The sequence below is a fragment of the Cydia strobilella genome, chromosome 15, assembly GCF_947568885.1.
Source record: "Cydia strobilella chromosome 15, ilCydStro3.1, whole genome shotgun sequence".
NCBI lineage: Eukaryota > Metazoa > Arthropoda > Insecta > Lepidoptera > Tortricidae > Cydia > Cydia strobilella.
Genome location: NC_086055.1, coordinates 3,537,665 through 3,562,639, shown reverse-complemented (window position 1 = coordinate 3,562,639; position 24,975 = coordinate 3,537,665). Strand labels below are relative to the sequence as shown.

Sequence of the window (24,975 nt, the reverse complement as noted above, 5' to 3'; positions counted from 1 at the left end):
GTCAGCGTGACAACGACAGCGTTTACCTTTTGAATCGAGCTGAGTTAAGAGGGTTAAAAATAAAAAGTTTTCATCAACTTAATTGATTGCCTCTGTTCGTGCTACCGTTATTTTATAAAAGTGAATAAATGTACCTATGATAACAAATTGAGCGGCTGACATTTTAGTAATAAAAGTCTGCAAGGTAATTAAATTAATTTTGTAATAAAAGCACTTAAGATAATAGTATTTTTTTATATAGGTTCACCTGACACTTATAGTTTGAATCTTCCCAAATAATTTTTACGGCAAAGACCCTAATCTGTTAAACAAAAGCCATTGTTTCTTTTATGTCAGCGCGAGGCTATTGTGACTGAGCGCGTGGCCATTGTGCCTTAGCGCGTGCCACGCATAAGTGTTATACATAAGTATTATCTCTTAAAGCTATAAGATTTTTTGAATAGTTTCATATAGCATATTATTAGGTACAAACCATTAACCTTAAAAAGGAGCAACACAAATAAATTCATAATGCCTGGCAATAAACTTCCTAAAACATTTGATCATAAGAAACAATTTCCATAAAAAATAAACAGATAAACCGTTTTATTTACCCTATTATCCGTAAATATTAATGGAGCACGGGAAAAATCAGTGACCGCACAGCGGAAAATAAAATTCCCATAAAAGTCATTGTGGAGGTCGTTCTCAACCACATTTATGACTTCGGTCAAGCCTCCTTAACTTATAAATACATTCACTAACTCTCCAAGGCTAACTTATGGTCAAAATCGCGGGTAGAAGGTAGTATTATACATTGATGGATGTTTCACAGAGAATATCTCTTATAGTTTCATATTTCCTTTATCCATTTGGACTGACAATGTGATCCCTCTGTCTGATCATTATTTTCGTGGAAATACACGGTAATAAAATATCTGTCTCTGCAATAATGGCTCATCTCATTGATACTAATTGCCAATGATAGGTACAAAACAATATATTTCGTTATTTGATATTGATATTCCACATTACGTTTTTTCTTTTTTTAGGCTAGGTTATTTATAATATGTGTATAAAAGTAAAATATAAAAGCACACACACCTAGGGTGCGTCGGCAGCGGGACAAGGACCAAGTTGTCTACTCATCTGGTATGTACCCGAAGGTTAGCTAAAAGAGATACCTTATAAAAATAAGTTCGCCTTTGTACCTCAATTTCTGTAAATTGTATGTTAACCTGGGTTGTGTACAATAAAGTGATTACTACTAGGGTACTTCTTCTAAAATATTTGAAATACTTACCTATTATTTAAAGTTAAAACTTTCTACTTTTTACAAAAAAAATCCCTACTGAAATTACAAATAATCAAAATTAAAGACAATACCAATCCACAGCGCAGGCTTCGTAATAGTTGCTACACACAAAAATAGTATTCACAACATGCTTCGTCAAAAAACTACAAAAACAAACAAACAAAAAAAATACTATTTTAATCTTTGGCTCCCGGGGGTCGCAGCCCCTGTCCCTTAGCAGACGCCCAATCTCCCTGATCAGCTTCTTGGCCTCACCTGGCCTTGGCTCGGTGCACCATGGCCCGGCCATACATATTTATATATTTCCTAAAGTTAGCAGGCTCACTAAAAACTCATTCTATTTTCGCATCGAAAATTCCTCCTAAATTAAATTTCATATAACGTTTGCGGTGAGTTATCATTTTTAAGGCGCTGTCATAAATAGGCTACTAACGAAATTAATTTATTTTTCTCAAGAATAACTATGTACTAGTTATTTTTAGAGGAAAAATGTCAAAACTTAAGGAAAACAAAAGCGGTCTTCTTAACGTTAAATATTTTGCCAGTGTCAATTTATGGGATAAAGCTGAAAAATAATAAATAAGAATATTTGATGATAATGATGACGTAAAGGTGAATTAAGTATATTTTTCGTTTACTTAATAAACCCAGGTGATTTGAGCTGGGTGAACAGAGTCAACTACAGGTGTTTTACAGCTCGAACAAAGACACAGACTAAGCAAAACTTGTAAAGGTACTATAAGAAGGCGACGATATAAATACTTAAGTAGGTAAATACCTACCTATACATACATACAAAATAACAAATATTATAAAAGTATTGGAACCAGTTATTAATTGACTACGTTTGAGCCCGACTGCAACTATAATATAAATCAATCATATATTATAGTTGCAGTTTAATAATGATAATGAGTCGCCAATTTAATGTGGAGTAAATTTTAGGTATTTATTAATTACTGTATGTTTGGACATTTTTATTTTGTATTTTTGAAATTTTGTGATTGTGTGCGATAAAATTAAAAAAATGAAAAATGAAAAAATATTTATTAACTAAGAGTTTACAATTCGTGTAAGATTAACTTTGGTACCCGCACTAGGCGCGCCTGTATCGCGGGGACCAAAAACAGTAGGTAGTTGTAACAAAGAGTGTTATAACCGGTTGACAATTTTACTTAATGTTAGGTTAACTAGGACTAAAAATTCTAAAACTACAAGGATTTACAAGCTATCGGAAGTAAACTAAAAATAATTAAATTCAGTTTGTTTGCATCTCAAATTTTAGTAATTTCTAATTTGTAAAATTTTCTCTGTCTCGTCATAGGTTAAACTGGCTAGCCATTTCTTAACAAGTACTTTAGCGCCATAAACGGATTTATCTTTGATATCAGAGTATCTTATGGCGACATTGTAAATATACCTTGATATGTAAGGCTCGAAACGTTTAGCAAAAACAGTGCGCACCAGCGGCACCTGAATTCTGTAGACTCTTCTATGAAGCACATCTTTGTGCTCGTTAGTCCCAAGAAGTTGCTTATGCTTATCAACAATTATTTTAAGCAGATACAGTTTACGAACCGTGAGCACTTCACAATTTCTGTATAGCAAAAATGTTGAGTACCTAAAAGGTTTTTAAGCATTGTCTTTAGGACAGCGCGCTGAGCTCTTTCAGCCTCGATGATAGTCGTTTTGTTAATACTACCCCAGCAGCATATGCAGTATGTCAGAATTGGTTCACATAAAGCGTGGTATACTAATTTTAGCGTTTTGACGCCTGCCACCCTTCTTAAGTTTCTCATAACATAAACGATAATTGCTATTATTTTGTAATTTATTTTTATATCACGTGACATTGAAGTATTTAAGATACACCGAGGACATTAAAATCAAAATTATTTCTCGAACTAATGCACTATGTATCCTATCTACTTTATATTCTTGGATATCGAAGCCTTTTCCTTTCCTGTTTCAAAGGTTGATACCCGAAGCGTAAACAGGAATGTATGACAGAGCCGGCATTCAGATTTTATAAATCATATTTTGATTTGGCATGATACTCTATATCATGGCACTGCCCCCAATAAATAAATAAGTAGGTACAAGTAAGTTTGATAGTTTGAGAGTTCACATCAATATCGAATTTTTACAATCTGAATGCCGCCTCGGGTCGGATACCAAATTGATCGTAATGTTATACCCTGTCGGTGCCAATATCTTACTACATTTCCGTTATCTAACGTATAAATATACGTATATTTACGAGTAGAAAATCAATTGCCGTGACAGAAAAAAGAAAGGGAAATTTGACTTTTGTTTCGGACTGAACTTGTACTGGATTTGTTTAAGTGCAACAAGCAAATTGGAATAGCTTTTGTTAGTCGAAATTTGCTCCTGTTTTCAACCTATAACGTTGAGAAAAATTCTCTAGAATAAAATATCTAGTAAATCCCTACTCTTTCTTAAAAAAGTGCGAGGATACTATGTAATTACGGTAAGTAACCTAATTTGTTCAATCTTAACTCATTGGCAGTGAGGTTTTTTAAGTACTTAATTTTAAATCTTTTCTCAACATTTCTCAAACTCAATCAATGACAATAAATCTTTAAAAATCTTTCATTCTTTTTGAGAAAATAAGGTTACAGACTAATTTAGATTCGACCGAGAACCAATTAAAGGCCTTAATTTATTTTTTGGAATCCACCAAAGTCAATATTTACCCCTAAAAGCTTTCGTCTTGGGGTGAACCCATCAATTAGTTATACAAACGATGTTTGGTAAAAAAAACTGAAGGTGAACTTACCGGCTACATAAATTGGTGACAGTGACCTCGGGAGTCATAAAATCGTTATTCAATGAAAATAAATGAGAATAACTAGAATAAAGTACACATTTTCAAGTGAAGTCCAAAAATATTTCAACTGTCAAAAATGTTGACGCCCAAAATTATTTATAGCCCATATCACAAGATGAAAAATCGAATATCGTGAGTGTTGTGTGTCGATCCGGTGACATCCCTAGTGCGCAAAACACTCAACTTAATAAACAAGAAGACCAAGTGCGGTTAGTTCGAAAAACTCGCGCGCCAAAAGATGTTGATGTCAACTTTAGCCAGTCTTTTCCGAGACCACGTGGACAACGCCGCCCTCGAAACGTCAGAGGTAAATTTAAAATTTTATTTTACTTTGTTACCGACTTAGCGGGTATAGAACAGTATTTATTTGTAATAATTTTAAGTAATCTGTTTGGACAAAAGTGTAGCCGGCATAATAATAAAAAAAATAAGTTTATTAAGACCTCGTAAAACGAGTAGTTTATTGCCCCTTTGGTGCAATAAACTACTTTATCTGGCGATATGTCCCCTTATGTCATAAAATAGTACATTTTACGACGTTTTTTAATACAATTGCGAAAAAATAATAAATTAATATATCATTAGTAGAATCATACCACCAAACCAAACCAAAACCAAAAGTACCTATACAGCTAAGATACGCGAGCTGCCGCAGCCCGCGATACCTTCATACTCGTGCGCGCCCCGGCCGCGGCCGCCGCGGGCCCGGCGCGGGTTGGTCAACGACACCTTCTCATAACTCATGAGGCCCTGGTACCTGCTCCGCGCTAAATTCAATTTTAACTGCGTTTCGAAAGTATAGTTTGGAACTAAAAAGTAAAAAGCACTAGTTCGAGAAATTGTGCTTCTCGCACGCTACGCAGCCACAAAAAGTACCACTTTTTGAGCAACTGTATTAAAAAATAGTTTATTAAGTACTAAACTAGCTATAATAATGTGATATACAGTATCAAACTATTAGATATGTCGCTATATACATTTGTTCTCGTAGGCACCTTTAATCCATATGGAGTATTATTATAAACTAGCATTCGCGTTTACGGCCACCATAAGAGCGAAAACGTGTTTCGCTGAGTGAATAAGCCTCGGTGCCGTACATTCGGTACGGCGTTAGTGATGTGCATCTGCGAATTATTATTCGTATTCTTAGATAAATAGCAACATTAGCAACCACTGTTGTTGGTCGACACAGCGACGGAATATATGTCGGGTGGAACAGAACGAAGGACTTTTATGCAAACGGGGAATTGTTTAGGTTACGAACTTTTTTTTAAACTAATTAATCACGTTAATATTTCTAACCGTTTGTGAGATACAGTTTGTTAAATATTAGGCTGTGTAAAAACAAAAATCTGCATGTTTCAACCCTAGCATGTAGATCCGAGCATCGAATGTAAAGTAAAGTTAATGACATGTGTCAATTTAAAATGTAAATAACTTTGTAGTGGTAGGGATGTCACTGATATAAAAATATTTCATTTTAATGATTTTGTTTTAGTTTTTAATCCAGCTTTACGATTATAATAACTCGATTGTAGATCAATTAGAGAACACTAGATCCTTTCAGCTCAGTCTCTAGAAATTTTTCACCCCGTATAAACGAAGCTCTTAGTACTTCGAAAAACGGTCTAAATACCCTTTAGGGGGTTTTGACCCTTAACCCCTCAAACGCCAGTGTCAAAAATTTGCTACCGAATTAATAACCTTGAAATTGTAAATTAAAGTTCAAATTGTCTGTGACGTATACGGGACAAGGCATTCGAAGGGTTAATAGCAGCAACAAGTGTTAAATTTGTAACGTCGGCGAAAAGTTATGACTGCACATTTGATGTTTATTTGTTACTGCACTGCTATCATGACGTCACAAGAATGCCTTTTTGGCGCGAACATTTATTGTTATAAAATTTTAAACAATTTTAATTTGCAGGTTATAAAAATACCAGTTGGCTATAGAAGCAATACGAAGATTTATAAATATATAAAAAAAAAGTAGAGTAACCTATTATGAATCTTGTCACAGACCGGGAAATGGTTTGTAAATTTCTAATGGGAATATGAGGATCTGCTTGGGTGTTGCGGGTAAGGTACCCAAACTAGATAAAGACCCTTTTGATTTATTCATTAGTCATTAGGAACATCAAACTTGAATAAAATTAACACGCAGGTGACGTTTATATGCCAAAGAAAAAAATCTGTTGTAGACAATATTCCTCAAGGATATTCTCGGCAACTCACATCTTCACATCACTAGTGCCTTCTGTAGTTCGTATCAAATGAATGGGTAGATAATTGAAGATGATATCTAATAATAATAAAAATGGGGCCTGTAGACGGGCCGGGACCTGGTGTTCCTCTTTTACTCACATGTTAGATAGAGACACTTATAGTTGCCGGCCACATATTGCAGTGAAAATGTGGCCCGGCTATAACTTACTCTATAGTTTACCGACACTACCGACATTGCTTTGCTATTTATAACTTGCATGCGTGCTTACGGCATCAGACAACCATTTAACCTTTTGGACGCCAATGACCGATATATACGCACAGTAGGTTCAACGCCAAAGATCGATTAATCGGTCATAGACCACAGAGCAACATAGACCTACATGCCTTTGCATAAAGTTCAATTTCAGTTTTGACACTTCGGTGACGTGAAACGGCGTCGAGAAGGTTAAATGTATCTGTTAACATTTTTGAATTAAAAAAAAACTTGAAATACTACCGCATTACGTACCTATACATGCAGTGAGGGCTAACCACAGAACGCGTATGAATTCGCCGCTAGGGGCGCTAGTGTAGATGGTGGTCTTTTCCATAGTTAGAAATGTCAAATGTCACTTGTCACTTCAATGACTGACAGCTGTTCTTTAGTCTTTTGGACTACCACCAACAGAGGCGCCAACCGGTGAGCAAAAAAACGATAGCCCTAATTAATGACATAGACTAAAACACCCGCAGGCGGAGCGGAGAGCATTCACATTGGAAGATCAGTGTTAACTTCGATTTATTGCACGAAAATACAATAAACAATTAAACAAGTTGTCGAATGCTACTTACGTTTCCATTTTACGACAGAATAAGTAATAGTATTATCATACAGAACGGCCACGCACCGCCCCGCCCCTATTCGAATTACCTCGCCCCGCGACATTGCCAGATTGACGACCTTTTGCCGACTGCTCAGTACTGTTTTTAAGCAACTTACTCACACAATGATGCATGCCACTTGTACAGACGTGCCGTTCACACATAGAAACGCAGGTGATTTTTGATGTAAAGCGGGTCCGCCCTGTGATTTTACAAAGTTACGCTTTCAATTTCAAACGACATTTTGAAATAAGTAACATTAAACTTGGAATGAACATTAAAATGACATTAAGTTACTTCAGCGTTTTTAGGCCTCCCCTAGGTACACAAATCATATTTAAAAGTAATATTACATGAAATAAAGCTATTTTGCTGTCAATTAAATACAATGCCTAACAATACAAAGGGCGTGTAGTTTAATATTCTCTGCAAAATAACATTAAGCTTAATATGGTAATGGAGGGCACATTACAAAATACTAATACATATAATATTCATAAATTACGGGTTAGGGCAGGATGCGGAGCCATTTATTGTAGCGTTGACACACCTCTTTCCCATCTAAATATATAACGGGTACAGGGTGTGCTGAAATTGGGGATCGATTGTGATGAGTGCGAATGTGGGTGATGTTTACTTTGTATCTAGAAATTTATTACAAGTCGGTAAAAACATAAAAAATAAATAAATAAATGCCCTTAGTCGTGATCGTTTGGTAGGGTGCCTAGAAGGCTGGCCGAATTGCCCCTCTGGTTATCAATGCTATGTATCTAAATAATATCCATTTTCGTCCTTTAATATTTATGCCGTTGCCGCGTTGCCTAGTCAAGTTGGTTAAATTCCCCTCCTCCATCCATGATTGACATCTGTAACTTCCGACAAATATAGAGTGCCAATAACTGTACTGTCCATCAATGTAAAAAATAAGGTAGTTTTTGTACCGTACGAGTCTATACGAGCCTTAACCTCACTTAGTTTGATTATTAGGTCGATTTGTGTGAGAAATTTCATATTAATTATTTATATTCCAACAGGAAATGTACCAAGTATTTTGCTCATTGCTCAGTCAAGCAATTGCTCATTTTAATAACTGCTTGGAAACTAATCTTACGTCTTGACCACGAAATTGCGCGACTGGCCTCGGCTAAGGCGACAACAATAGGTTGGAGCGAGACAAAGCGATCGGAACTTTCGCTCCCACTTATGGTTTTCGCCTTAGCCCAAGCCAGTCACGCAATGTCGTGGCCAGGACGTTAGTTTCGAAGTAGGTACCTATTTACAGGAAATTGCCCAAGCCCAAGAATTGACGTAAAAACTAGTTCAATCTGGCTTGACACAAGCGAAACTAGTACTTGTTTGATTTCGGGTAACGAAGAGCTCCCGACAAATCTCAAATAGTATTTCGTACGCACCCTACACGCGTCCTATTATTTAGGACTTATCAATAGGAGCTGGAGTTAACCTAACCCCTGCCTGGCACGGAAGGCATATGTTTTACCACTTCTTTATCTAAAACATAGAGTAACTTATACTAGAGCGGTATTGTCATAGTAAATTTTGTAACCCCAGTAAATTCACTGCCATCTGTCGACACACTTTAAAACTAAAAATGAAGATTTATAAAAATACGATATAATGTATTTATATATAGATTTGCATCAATTATTTTTATGATTTTGACCCATGTTCTTTCACTGATATGCATTAAAATTGTTAAATAACAAACGAAACCGTCAACGCCATCTATACGACTGTAGGCCAAAACTAGTAGCGCCCTCTGAGCGAGAATCAAATTTTCTTGATTTTCGAGGCACGTTTTTTCCTTAGACTGTATCCATCTATCTTTGATCTAAAATAAGACTGGTAGTTTTTTTTTCTTGACGGCAAGGTATCGACATTGCTAGTTAAAGTATGACCCTGTAAAATAGATAAAAACATAAAATTTAATGAGGTACTTACGAGTTAGGGCCATTTTATAAGGGCACCCTGTATAAATGATACCGACGTGTGTTCGAAGATATATCGCTTTTGTATGGTTACTAACGCAAGCACGTCTTTAACTCATAAATAAGAGGATTGAATGTATAAACAATTTTGTTTTATGTGGGAATTTTAGGGACCTAAATGGTCGCGTACACATGCAAACTTGATGCAAACCAACATACATATAAACGTATGTAGTTTGTATTAAAATATTTTAAACGGGTTACTCGCATATTATTAAATAAGTCAAATAAACGCTCGACACGGTACGTTTTGTTAATATTAAATTATTTATTTGTGCACTACTAAAAAAAATAACAACACAATGACAGGACTTAAATGAGTAGGTAACAACAGGCGGACTTATCGCTATAAAGCGGTCTCTTCCAGACAACCTTCAGATAGCGAATCAGTGGCAAGAAATAAGCTATTGGGCAATGCAAAGCAAAAATAAAAACCGGCCAAGTGCGAGTCGAACTTGCGTTCCAAGTGTTCCGTACATTACACAATTTAAACAATGTAGTTTATATGTGAAACGTGAGTGAAATGTCTTTAAAAAAACCCGTAGGGGTCGGATCAAAAACTAAGTAATTAAGTCCGACTCACGCTTGACTGCAATTTCTAATAGATTTACCTATAATCTATAGGTAAAGTAAATTTTAGACCCAGTAGTTTCAGAGATAAAGGGGGGAATGGTCATTTTTTGCCTATTTTCTTGAATAACTTCTAAACTGTTTATCCTAAAATTATAAAAAATATATATTTGAGATTCTCACAATGAGCTCTTTCATTTGATATATAACACGATATAGTTTGAAAAACATATTTTTTTTATTTTCTCACTTACCCCCAAAAGTGGCCCCCATGTCTAAAATTAATTTGTTTACGTTACATGTCCGTCTTTGGGTCTCAAACTTACATATGTGTACCAAATTTCAACTTAATTGGTCCAGTAGTTTCGGAGAAAACAGGCTATGACAGACGGACAGACAGACAGACAGACGCACGAGTGATCCTATAAGGGTTCCGTTTTTTCCTTTTGAGGTACGGAACCCTAAAAATATCCTTATACCTAATACGTTAATTTTAAATTATAAACTAGAAACAATGAACCATACACTACATACCCCGCTTAGTATCGAAGTATGTTGGCTTGGCCAACTTCACAGCAGTAGGTACATACTTTCATTCCTTGTAATAAATAAAAGAAAGTACGTCCCGCTTATTTTGTTCTTTCGGCTTAAAAATTCTAAAATAGTGCACTTAATGTAAGTGCACTTTACTTAAACGACGCCGAAAGTACAGTCAGCAAAATGCAATGTCAGGATATTTAGTACAATAGCGGGTATAATTTTAATTTTTATTACGGAACTCTGAAATTCACTTGGCAACCAGCTTTTCTCCGATAATTTACTTTGATAACCAACACAGGAAAATATAGTTAAGCATGGCAAGCGTTCACTCGGTAGAATTAGGGTAATAAATTGACGGCCTCCTGGCCTAGTTAGTGACCTTTCCTAGGAAGCAGGAGGTCCCGGGATCAAATCTAATGTATATAAAAATTGTCCTATAATGTACTTGGTTCCACCAGGCATAAAATAAATTTCAAATTAAAGCTTGTTTTCCTCTGGGAAAACGCCATATATTATACCTTTCAACCGTCAGTGACCTGTCACTTACGGTTAATATTAACTTACAAATAATATTTTGTATTATGCATATATAAATATGGGCAATGGTAGTTTAAATCACCAATTTCCTGAGCTTTAGTTATACTCATCATCATGAGCTAGTTAGTCATTATATTAATGCATTATACTGATTATTTTGAAAGGAACATCATTCAACGCGAGAGGTATATAGTGACAGTTAGCTAACTTACCTACCTACGTACCTTACCTATCTACCCTACCTTATTTATGGCCTTATAATATAAGAAGACTAGCTGTTGCCCGCGCCTTCGTCTGCGTGGACTTAGTAACCGCAGCAAGAGTAAGAATAACGCCTGGAGAAAGTCTTATAGCAATTATTCAATTTGAGCATATTATGCACACAAATTAGTAGACACTTCATTAATTATCTCAATTCCACCCCGCTTTTTACTTTCTTAAGGGATGATTTCCGGGATAAAAACTATCCTATGTCCTTCTCAGGGACTCAACCTATCTCTATGCCAAATTTCATCTAAATCGATTCAGCGGTTTAACCGTGAAGAGGGAACACACAGACAGACAGACATACAGACTCGCATTTATAATATTACTAGCTTTTGCCCGCGACTTCGTCTGCGTGGAATTAGTAATTTGGGTACCTTAATTCTTAAACAAATCTGCTTTTTAATCCACCCTTTTTTCACCCCCAAATTGGTCCACACTATACATTTCCACCCCATTTTTTACACCCTTAAGGGATAATTTCGGGGATAAAAATTATTCTATATCCTTTCCCACAGCTCAAACTATCCCCATACCAAGTTTCATCTAAATCGGTTCAGCAGTTATTGATTCCCCATACAAATGTCCACCCCCCTTTTCACCCCCTTGAGGGGTGAGTTCTGGGATAAAAAGTATCCTATGTCCTTCTCCGGGACTCAAACTATCTGTATACCAAATTTCAACTAAATCGGTTCGGCGGTTTAAGCGTGAAGAGGTAACACACAGACAGACAGACAGACACTTTCAAATTTATAATATTAGTATGGATTAGTAATATTAGTAATTAGTAATTTTAGTAATTAGTAATATTAGTAATTAGTAATTATTAGTAATTAGTAATATTTACTAATCACTAGTAAATATTAGTAAATTAGTAATTAGTATTAGTATAATTAGTATATTAGTATTAGTTTATTAGTATATTAGTATATTAGTGTATTAGTATATTAGTATATTAGTATGGAAGTATGGATAAGGCCTATCAAAACTAGCAATAGACAGTAAATTGAGTTTCTGTTTGTAAGTAGTGTGACCACACGACGAAACACTAAAGCGATGCCCAAGGGAAATTCGGAGTCCTAACTCATGGACGCACTAGACAAGATTAGAGGTAGTTACGCGGTAAAATCTAGTAATGGACGTAATGGCAGTTTGGAAACTAGGACGTGGTCACTCTACTGAGACGTCTGCGTTTGAGGTGCTTTGATATGTGAACCGGTCGATGAGAGATGTGGGAGAATTAAAATTGCAGCGTTCATGCAGATAGGTAGTGCAAGACTTTATTGAAGTAAACAACTACAATTGATGATTTTTAGGACCCGTAACGCCATCTGTTCGCGGTAATGAGTATTAGCACATAAGATTGATAGGTTCACATGCAAAATTAGGACTTTTAAATTATTGTACATACATAGTAGATAGCGTAAACATCAAATAGTATTGATTAACTTGAACATACTCCCCCGGAAAGGACGGAGTCCTTTACACAAGGTAAAACACATAATTTAGTTATAGATCTTTGTATAACACCAGACACTGTTCGTATTTCATAAGTCCGAGTTAACCCATCAGGGCCGGGATGTTTTCCTATAATACGACCCATCGGCCAGCTTCCAGGCGGGAATCGTTGGTCTTTGACCAGTACCAAATCGCCTATGTCCAGATCTTTGGTTACGCGGTTCCACTTAGGACGTTGCTGAAGACGGGTTAAAAATTCCTTCTGCCACTGTCTCCAGAAATCTTGCAACATCTTTTGCGTTAACTGCCATCTAGATAGCTGATGAATCTTAGAGTCAGTATAGTCGTCATCAGGGATACTCACAATCTGTTCAGTGGTCAAAAAATGACCTGGGGTTAACGGCTGTAAGGAGTCAGGATCATCATTGAGAGGGTACAAGGGCCGAGAATTCAGACAACCTTCAATCTGGGCGAGTAGCGTAGATAATTCCTCAAATGTGAGGGTTGAGTTTCCTATGACCCTTTTCATATGGTATTTGATAGATTTTACGCCGGCCTCCCATATACCACCAAAGTTTGGAGCTGCAGGAGGAATATACTTCCATTTTATTCTCATGTTGTCCAACTGGGCTGCAAACTCATCTGGGATTAAGGCTTGACCTTGGCGCCACATGGCTATCAAGTCTTTCTTGGCTCCTATAAAATTTGTGCCATGGTCGCTCCACATCTCTGCGCATCGACCTCGTCTAGCTACGAAACGTCTTAGAGCTGCTAGAAATGCCTCTGTGCTTAAACTACTCACGAGTTCGATTTGAAAAGCTCTGGTCACCATGCAGACAAAGAGAGATATGTACGCCTTATTGGATTTTGCCCCACGGCCGTTGCTCATACGCACGTTTATAGGTCCAGCAAAATCTACTCCACTGATCGAAAAAGGCTTTGCGGGCTTTACTCTTATGGCAGGCAGATCTCCCATGAGCTGACTGCCAGTTTCTCCTCTCTGCCGGATACAAACGATGCAATTGCGTACATTTTTCTTTATTTTATTAGTCATGTTGATTAGCCAGTATTTGGATCGAAGATACATCACCATCAACTGCGGACCGCCATGAAGAGTGCTGCTGTGTGCTTCTGCTAGAAGAAGAGGTAACAGAGCATTGTCCTTCGTGATTATAATGGGGTGCTTCTGTTGAGCTTCTAAATCTGCATGGCGTAGTCGGCCGCCTACTCTCAACACACCCTTTGGATCTAAAAAGGGGGCGAGTGACAACAATCGACTTTTTCTTTTCAGCTGTCTCTTACTCTTTAAATCTTCAATTTCTTCTTGAAATTCGATTTCCTGGGATCGTCTTAAGCAAATGGTAAGTGCTTCATCTCTCTCTTCAGTCGTCAGGTAAGTTGGTAAGTGATCTTTATTTTCTCTCTTTCTTTTCAGGTGCAGCATCCATCTACGACAGTATGCGACTATTCTCACCAGTTTCCCGAGCGACGAGTATTTAGCCATCAAGGTAAGTATTAAATCCTCTTCATTTTCTTTAGTTGCAGTAACTAATGTTTTAATAACCTTTCTACATTCCAAGTCTGTTTCAGGTATTTCGGTTCCCGGCAATTCTATGGCTGGCTCTTTGAGAAACGCCGGTCCATCCCACCAGAGTGTATTTGTCAAGAGCTTTTTCGGCAAAACTCCTCGTGAGGCTGGGTCTGCGGGATTGTGTTTAGTATTGACATAATACCATCCGTTTATCTCATTCATTTTCTTAATTTCAGTGACTCGATTTTTTACAAAAGGAGTCCATCGACCTGGATCGCCTTTTATCCATGACAATACAACTTGTGAATCTGACCAGGCAAATACTTGATGTTTTTGAACTTTTAATAAGCTGACCACATGTTTCAGGAGTCTACATAGCAGAACAGCAGCGCACATGTCCCATCTTGGCATGGATATTTGCTTCAAAGGCGCTGTTTTCGTCTTAGCCGTAAGTAGAGATACTTGTACTTGCCCGTCTGTGTCGACAGCTCGGACGTATATTACTGCTGCGTAAGCACTCATCGAGGCGTCAGCGAATCCATGAACCTCAATCGAACTTTTGTCTGTATTGGTATGTATCCAGCGATTTATCTTTACTTCTGTCAATGCAGGAATCTCGTTTCTAAACTTCAGCCACTCTTCCTTCGCGTCATCTGCGAGTTCTTCGTCCCAACCAACCCCTAATTGCCATAATTTCTGCATGAATTTTTTAGCGTTGACTACCACAGGCTCCAGCCAACCCATCGGATCAAATAATGAAGCTATATCAGCTAAAACATTCCTCTTCGTGATAGGTTGTTTAGGTAATTCTTTCAAATTATTCGTTATTTGTAATTTGTCTTCTTTAGTGTTCCAAATTATACCCAAAGTCTTAATACTGTCTCTACCATCTACTTCTCTTTGGGCCTTTGGTGATCGTTTTAAAGGTTCAATCTCTTGCATGAAGGTTTCCTTGGTTTTTGAACTGCACTTTTGAAGTTCAAACCCAACTTTTTTGAGAATTGCTGTGATTTCTTTCTGATTTCTTTTAGCTTGATCTTCTATTTCATTCGTCGTCGTCTCTTACAACAGCATGATGTGGTAGGTACACGCAATTCTCGGTTAGTTCTTTATTATCTACTTTCTTCATGTGTTGCAGATCTAGGTACTCTTGTAAGACGTCGCTGTAATCTTGTTTCAAGCTTGGATTCTTATCTAATCTTCTTTCTTGCGACATCCATCTCTTCACTGCTATCTCTCGTGAGTCACGTGGTAGCACAGGTGGTTCTTCTCTAAATGGCAACCTGACCACGTAACGACCATCTTCTTTTCTTTGTTGTGTCTTCTCATAAATGTCTTCTGCCTTCTTTTCGTCTGAGGTTAGTGTATTGTTTTCTTCTTCTATGGTTTCTAACGCCCAGAACTTCTTCCGCATGTTGTTAAGATCAACATTTAGATGCATGCTGACGATGTTTTTTGTGGCAGTGTGCTCTGTCCTCACATTTCCGCAAATGATCCACCCCAGGTGAGTGTCTTGTGCTATAGGTGTTCCTGAGGGGCCATTGATCACTCTAGGTTTAATAACTTCGCTCCAAACTTCGGCTCCTAAAAGCAAGTCGATGTGACCTGGAGTGTGACATGTTGGATCTGCAAGGCACAACTTCTCGACATGTTTCCAGTTTTCCATCTTCACTTAATTCTCCGGCATAATGTCGGTGATGTGACGTACAACGTACGTAGTTGCTTTCATCTTCATCTTAAGCTCGATTCTTGATGAGAACTCTATTTCTGTTACATACTTGAGGGTAGTCTTCATTTTCTCAACTCCCGTGACATGCCCACTTACTGAGGTACGTCGTAAACGAAGCCTTTGTGCTGCGGCCTCAGTTACAAAAGATTCTTGTGAGCATGGGTCCAACAGCGCTCTCATCAAGTGTTTTTCTCCGTTCTCAGCGTATACTTGCACTAATGCAGTTGGCATCAGCCGCGCGTGACTCCCCGTAGTGAGGTGAGATATAATATTCTTTTTATTTTTATCTTCTTTTTCTTCCTTGATATCTTCTTTATCCTCTGAAGGCGGCGCTGATGTCTCCGGAGCCGGCGTAGGTGTCTGAGACTGCGGGCTCCACGTGCTGTGTAGCAGAGAGTGGTGTTTTCTCCCACATCGGCGGCAAGAAGATCGATGTTTGCAGAACTTGACTGAATGCCCCGGTACCAGGCAATTAAAACAAAGCCGCCAGCCTTGCACATATTCCACTCTCTTATCTACTTCCAGTTTCGTAAACTCCTTACAAGTGTATAATAGGACAGGTGGTCTTGGTTACAAAAAATGCATTTCTGTTCGCTTTTATTTACATGTAAACTTCTTTTATTTACAGGTGCACTCGACGACGGAGCTTGTATCATTTCCAAAACACGAAATCTTTTTTCCAGGAACTTGTTCAACATGTTTAGAGTTGGCAATTCACTAATCTCTAGGGACCCGAGCTCGAGTTCCCATTCTTTGTGTGATTCGGCGTCTAATTTATTTACAATTAAATGAATTACCAGTGTATCCCATGTATCAACTTGTATATCTTGATTTTTCAATTTATTCATACATTCACTTGTGGTGTCTAACAAATCTCGTAACCCTTTCGATGTTCCCGTCGCTAATTTTCGTTGATTTACTAATCGTGCCAAAATGGTGTTTACAATATTTCGTTTGTTGTTGAATCTTTTTAATAAAATATTCCAAGCCATGTCGTAATTACTCTCGCTTATAGGTATATGCTTAAGTAATTGTTCCGCCTCACCTGATAAACAACTTTTTAAATAATGCATTTTTTGCACTTTGTTGAGTGTGGTTTTATTATGTATTAACGATGTGTACATATCGTGAAATGAAGTCCATTCGTGATAACTGCCTGAGTACTGTGGAATGTTAATTTTAGGCAGCCGGACTTCATCACTAACACTAGTGGCAGTTGGAGGGTTATGTGAACTCGGTGCACTTTGTCCGATACGTGAATTTAACTTCAACAACAAGTCTATCATATCTGACCGTAGCTCGATGTATTGTTCTTCGACTTCCATAAAATAATCTTTTGTGAAATATTCATACTTTCCTCGATCTTGTTTAGGTACCAATTTCAACATTTCCATATGATTGCTGTGAAACTGAGTCCAATATTCCGTCAATATTTCTATCCGTAACTGTACATAACCACTAGTTAATCTTTGTTTCGGTGATTTCTTGTAATTTGCAATCGTTTTCGACAACAACGCGTACACGTTTTCTTGTTCCTTTATATAGTTCTCCATAATGAAGATATACACACACCAACGTTTTTATACACTTATCAAGTCTATTTATCACTTATTATACAGTTTTTTCACTTAAATTTCTTCTTAAATCCATTTAAATTCGTAAAAACGTAAACAGCAATTGAGGTTAGTTTCGATGTCACTCTAATATCTTCTTATATCCGTTCGGTAAGGACCACTTTTGAACCGGTCGATGAGAGATGTGGGAGAATTAAAATTGCAGCGTTCATGCAGATAGGTAGTGCAAGACTCTTTATTGAAGTAAACAACTACAATTGATGATTTTTAGGACCCGTAACGCCATCTGTTCGCGGTAATGAGTATTAGCACATAAGATTGATAGGTTCACATGCAAAATTAGGACTTTTAAATTATTGTACATACATAGTAGATAGCGTAAACATCAAATAGTATTGATTAACTTGAACAATATGATTTTCATTAGAGATAAAAAAATAAAAGATATTTATTCACGAACATGTACAGACAACAACAGCAAGAATAAGAAAAGAAATCATTAAGTGTGAATGACGAAACATGTCTGCACAGAATGTTTGTACAGGCTGTTTTCAAATTCATGTCTACATGAGGGTCTACAGTATGGGGTTCTTCAAAGAAGGAGTGTACAAGTTTCGAAACGCATGTAATACCTCTGGAGTTGCATGCGTCCATAGGTTACGGTGACTACTTACTATCAGGCGGGTAGTATGCTTGTTTGCCACCGATGTGGTATAAAAAATATATAGCCCTAAGTGGGGTAAGATAACCTATGGGGCAACATAAACATTTGTAGGGAAAAGAAACAGTTAGAGATACTTAAAGATATTCAAAACTAAATTAAACGAGAATAATAAAAATAAAATTAATGCATTAATAAAATTAAACTAAAAAATACTTACGTACAAGTACTTTCTCTTGCCCCGATCTAAATAAACTGTTTCTCTTACCCCACCTCAAAGGTTTTGATCGAAGTAATAAAACAATTTATATATTTACTTATAATATTAATATTTTTATCAACATGAAAAATTCCAGCTATCGGAAAACTATTTTATTTTCTAAGCCTTCTAACATTCACAAGAATAACTGAGAAGTCATTACTTGTCCGATAATAGATATTTTTCCATTGAAAAAAATCAATAGCGTACTCCATAATGGTAAGCAATTTGCTAACCTATTAACCCATACAGCTACAGCAGGTACCATACTGATTACATACGAAATCAAGTAAATTATACAGTGTTGAACATTTACCAAACTACGAGTAGTTGTCCAACTTTACCATTTAAGGCAAACACACGTTAAACGTTATCCTATAAATATCTAATCTGTTTTCGGCTACCAGAAGACCTCAAAGGAAATAAATTACGGGAAGTCGTATCTCTATTCCAACTTCATACAGATATATGACGTTTTAGTATGAAGCGGCTGTAGGAATTAAATTAGTGCCTAGATTCAAGTACGTGGAGTCGGAACACAAATCGCGTTACCTCAAAATCTACAACTGATTTGCAAGTTGCGGCTACGCTTTATCTAAAAAAGTTTACTGCTATGTTATATATAATATACGAGCACAAGGTAGCTTTTGTGCGAGACTTCTTCCGCGTAAAGTACTCTAAAACTGGGTGACCAAATGAAATATAAATCCCAAATCAAAAAATCAGAAACTTCAAAGAGCCCGTATAACGAGAACAATATATACTAGATAGTATAAAACTTCAATATAATTATATAAAATATTGTCTTCGGTTACCGCGATAGTTCCTCATGAAATAAAACTATAAAAACGCATTATATCGCGTATAATGAAATAATGAATTTATAATACATCCCGACGTTTAGAACAATTTACAGCATTCACCGTGGTCAACGACGGTTGACTGAGGAAAAATATATGTATATTTACCAATATCAAAATTACAATGTGCAAAACTATAAATTTTAAGACTAGTTATGCAAAATAGGATCCTAAAGCTAGTTATTTAAATAAAGATAGAAGGAGGAGAGAAGGACAGAAGCTAGTTATTTTTAAATATTTCTTAGAAAATCTCTAGGCCAACTATATTATCCTCGCAAGATTATTTTTGTTCTTGTTTTAGGAAAATATAGTTAAATTCCAAAAATTATCCTTAATTCCAACAATTTAGTCCATTCTTGGAATTAATAGATAATTTTATGTATTTGGATTTTTACCCCATTATTTTTTTGTAAGTTTGTATTTAGGTATGTGGTTCTACCTAATATCGACACTACTGATTCGTGACACGTGTAACATTAATCCCCTTATACCTCAGAACTCAGAAACCAAACGTTCCATATTGACTTTCATCTTTTCATTAACTCATCACCACATTGTTAGCCGGCCCTGTATTATTTCTAAACCAATATTAGGGGAAACTCGATATTTGTACCATCTACGTACAATCGCGGGTCAATGTATACTGTTTCTGAAGCATAAGGTTATTAGAAGACCACAGACCACAACTAAAGTAAATATGAACCCTATTAAAACGTCCTTACTTAAAGTAGAGCCTTTCATTACTGTACGAGTAGGTACAAATAAGTCAATTATATTTCAGTAGGTACTGAAAAATTTTACTTATTAAGTAAGGATAGAAATTAGGATACGAAATATTTTTAAAGTAGTCTGCAGTGTTACGCGCAACTCACTTAACTCAAGTTACATGAGTTAAGGATTAACCAGACTAACCCGTCTTTAAAATCGTTAAATATATAACATATCTACTATATGAAAATTTTAAAAATCTTAACTATTTACAGAGAACAACATATGACTAAGTCATGTAACTTAATTTTTTTGCCGATGGAGTCAAGCACTCCTTTATCCTCCTTTATCAATATAATATATTATGCATGACTGGAACAACTATAACCATATATATACTTAAGAAACAATGGCGATATTTACCAAAATATCGCCATTGTTTCTTAAGTTACCGGAATTTCGCATAGACCGCGGGCCAGGAGCATAAATATCGTCAGTCATCGCCTCCCGGCTGATACTTTGTCAGATTCTATCATGAATTAAAAAAATAGTCAGTCGGTTGTATCGCGATGGAAAGACCGTCAGTTGATGACATGAACATGTAAAAAAAAATTTTTTTTTTCCGTCATCGCCTCCCGATTGATATTGTGTCAGATTCAGATGATAGTTTAGATCCTAAATGTGCGCCAGATTATTCAAAAAGCCAGGGAGTACAACAAGCCGACCTATATTTGCTTTGTTGATTTCTTAAAGGCGTTCGACTCGGTAAGATGGCTAGTACTTTGGGAGACTCTACTGGCTATGGGAACACCTAAACATCTTTTTCACCTTTTTAGAAGACTGTATGAGGAAGGAACCAAGGAACAGCTTCAGTGAGAACGGACGATGTATTGTCGAATCACTTTCATCCGAGTGCCGAGCTCCGTCAAGGCTGCATTCTATCGCCACTGCTGTACAACATCTATACGGAACTCATCATGAGGATTTCACTTCAGACGGAATCACTATTGGAGGCTATACAATATCCAATTTGCGTTACGCAGATGACACCACCCTGTTTGCTACTAGCATCGAAAAAATGGAATCCCTGCTTAACTAGTCTTGATTTCAGTCTAAAGATAAATCGCAGCAAGACGAAGGTTATGATTGTCGATCGAGCTAACAACAACGCCCTAAGTCACTTCTTCTGAACAAAGTTGTAGAGTAGTTGTACTGAAGTAAGTTGTTGTTTTTTACTGACTCGCCAAATTCTTATAAAAATGTAGAACCCTATAAAAGAAATACAATTGTGTACTATAATTGTAATTTAAAAATTAAATAAATATCTTTATTTCAGACCCATAAGTCCATATATGGTTAGTTTAACTTAAAAGCAATCAAATTTAGTATCTTGCCCATTATTTCCAATCAAAGCTTTACATCTAAACCCATGTCATACAGAAAAAAAAAATACTTTTCTATAAGACTATATTCGTAGTAGTACTAGCAGTCCATTATACGGACTTTGTTGTTGATTTTTGACTAAATGCTTAGTTTTGTTTGTTTGCTCAAAGCTCTAAATGATAGTGCCCATGACAAACCTAGTAGTCGTCGTCGGTCAAAAATCAACAAATCTTCTTTCCAAATCGTCTCGATTCATTAGTAAGATACCTAGCTCAAATGACCCGCAATCCACCGCGATTTCTCGGAATTTCCATTTATCTTCTATATTTAAATTTAACCGGCATTTTGCAGTTTTATTTAGCTTTGCTAGTTAAGTTTGAATTCAAATTTTATCTCGAAATCGGATTCTGAGTAGATTTTATATTTGAATTAAAATACCTCGTTTCAAAGCGGTATTTGACTTACTTTAACGCTTTGACGTAATAAATGTAACATCCTGGTAATTCGTATAACATTTCTTTAATTTATTGCCAAAAACCTCCTAATTTTGTCAGGTTACGCATGTGGTCGAAAGTTATATATGTATTTTTTAAACGATGCGGAATAACTAGGAGAAAATTCACTTTTCTTGTATGAGGAAATCCTAAAAAGTTTGATAATTATAAATATATTCTTTTCTTTATTAAGTTTTCACAACGGAACTTAAAGAGGAAGGTAAAAGCTTAAATAAAAAATAGGATAACAAACAAAATCTGTGGTGTGCAAATCCATAATAATTACATCTTGATAATCTATATGTCGCAGGCTAATTGTAAGAATCCGCCGTATTCGAACGGCGTCGTCAATTTACAGAAGTTTTTACGTTTGTGAATTGCCAAAGGCGAATTGTTAGTGCGCTCAATAAGGTCAACGTAAAAGCGATGGTTACAAATGGCGCTGTATTGTTAATGTCATAAAGTATTTTACAAAATACGGACTTTTTAGCTTTTTTTTAATTCTTCAAAATGACTTCGCAAGCTCTACAAATCACAGAGACCTATTAAGTTGTTAGTTTGCTTTTCATCTTTTCAATAAATAATTCAATTCTATTCTATTCCGTTGAACAATGAAAAGTTTTAAACTTTCTTTAAAAAAATCAGTAAAAGTTTTTATTGTCCTTGAATATATTTACCTACCCGCCCAAACCTAGTTTATCTTTTCCAATATCGTGAGGATATTACGTAGTTACGTAGCCTTTCAATATTCTACGAGATAAGGATTTATTGTGTTCGGTCCGGGACAGGTTCATGAGGTCAGTCGCTAAATGACCCAGATATGACGATTAGATCACTTTTAGTCGCAAAATGATCTATATAGCACAATTGGAGAATCGAAATTGCCATTCAGAGGGGGAATGTAGCCAGTATTATGGGCACATTGACAATTAAAAAAATCTCTAAAAACAAAAATATACTATCCGACTTTAGGCATTAAAAAAATTATAATAAAAAAATCTTACATAGAATAACCCAGATTACAATATTTTTACGTAAGTTAGTTATGTACGTTGATTTTGATTACATTGTATAAATACTGAAATCAAGTATTCTTAACAAAATTTGTGGTTAACTAAAAATAATAACTTCTAGCCCGATCTCCCCTACTTCCCACCTACCTATTTCATTTGTAATATAATTTTATGTGTAAATAAGCTACTAAGCTACTAAGGTTATGATATAATAATTAAATAGCTAATGGATAATGTAACATCCCAAACAATAAAGTTACATTTCTGTCCTGCAACTTCACTAAGCAACATTTGACAGTGCTGCCACCACCACACATCCCCGAATACCAGTCATAGAACAACTCATTCAATTATTTACCGTATCTTCGCGTAATAAATCCCAAATTCACTAGTTCCAATGGCTTATGCATGGAACAGTGTTCGCCTTTAACTGGACCGTTAACGTCACGCCATTTTACGTCACACGACGTCACACGACGTCGCTCGACGTGGCTTGCCGTCGTTACAGATTGGCTTATGTCGGAGTGGTTTTAGAAATCCTGTAGCAAGGATGTATTGTATTAAGCTAACTATTCTGTTCTATACAAAGCAAGAGGCATAGCTTAATTTTAACAACAAACAAAGTATACTTAATTCATTATTTCTAACGAATTTTTAACGTTTGTCAGTAAAAAATATTCCTAAATAGTATGTTAGAAACGTTGTATTGGATTTTATGTTGATGACATTTTAATCACGATAATTTTACATTATTACTAAAAGAACGCTTGAACTTATCATTTCTCGTGTGCAACCAATAACTATTAATTATCAGCCGGCAACCGAGAACGATACTGATATCAGTTGACAGAAACCAAGCAGCCCAAATTGCCCACCATCAAAAAAGCTCTAATTGACTTCGCGCCACCAAAAAAACAGTTGGCTAAGTGATGGCTATTCATCAATCGCTCACGTAACCCAACATTGTTCCCTTTACGTTCGGCCATTTGCTGCGACTAGGGAGGGGGGTCAAAATTCTATTCGTTGTGTTGTTTTTCGTCCCCAAAAAATGTGACGGAGTGGAGTTTTTTGTATGGGATGAAATTTAGTTTTTAATTTTTGACAAGGGAATTTTAATCTACAGCTAGAAGACTGCACTCAACTTTTTTTATTTATTTGATAAAAGACGAAATAGAAGCGTGGCAGAGTGATCAGAAACAAGACAACGAAAAAATTTTTGACCCTGAGGTCGTGGTGAGTTTGTTACCAGTTAAATATTACTTTAACTAACATACTACGTGTTGGTAAATTACGTTACGAATTCCCCAATCGAATATGTTGAAATGCTCCCTATAGAGGAGAACACATAAAAAATATATCTATGCTATATTTGAGCGCGCAGTTCAAGAATACTGAAAAATAAGTAGTGTCGTTATTAAACAGTTGACAATTTCTTCTCCGTTATTTAACGTGTATAATTTGAACACAGAAATAATCGAACGAGCGAGCGAAGCGAAGCGAACACACGGCATTCATCTTGGAACACACGGCTGGCTAGGGGCACGTGCCGGCATTTTGATGTTTTTAAGCTGAACTTTTAGAGGATAGTTTGACGGACATTAACGTAAGTAAATTTGTTCAAATTTAAATGAAATTGGGTAAACGTGTAGTTGAGGGCATTATATTTTAGTCATTAAATTATGAGCTGGCTCGGCCAAGAAGTTATTGAGCTAGAAGAGCTTAGAAGGCTAAAAAGCTGTTTGTGAGGGGTCTTGCTATTCTGGTCATTTTATTTGCAAGAAATTATACTCGAGTTTGGTATCAAATTAAAGTGCTCGGCTTACACATTTTATAATATTGTTTTTAAATTTACCATTTTTAAATAATTAGCTACATAAAAACGTAATAAACTGAACATAATATAGGTATTTCAGAGGTATTTGATATCTGACAAGAAACATTACGGCTTACCACAGATACAGTTTATTTCAATCTCTATGGTGACGTACATCTATCAGTTAAGGGCTCCACAGATCTTGCAATAAATCGCACGCGATTTGCAATCCATTGCCGACTAAGTAGTAAGTACGAATAGGTGCAACAAATTCAATCGCTCTATATAGTTTTTGGCGAACCGCGAGTTCTCAGTTCGGGGCGAACTACTAGTTTTATTT

General features: G+C 36.3%; 1 protein-coding gene and 1 long non-coding RNA gene across 3 annotated transcripts in view; both read right to left on the bottom strand.

The window, feature by feature from the left end:
• The window catches only part of LOC134747791 (uncharacterized), a 329,663-nt gene extending 305,754 nt beyond the window's left edge, over nucleotides 1-23,909 (bottom strand). Inside the window, exon 1 of the long non-coding RNA XR_010128360.1 lies at nucleotides 23,819-23,909. This is a non-coding gene — a long non-coding RNA (uncharacterized LOC134747791). The remainder of the gene's footprint in view (nucleotides 1-23,818) is intronic.
• Nucleotides 1-24,975, bottom strand: part of LOC134747772 (connectin-like) — a 108,151-nt gene that overhangs the window by 72,960 nt on the left and 10,216 nt on the right. The window lies entirely within an intron of this gene.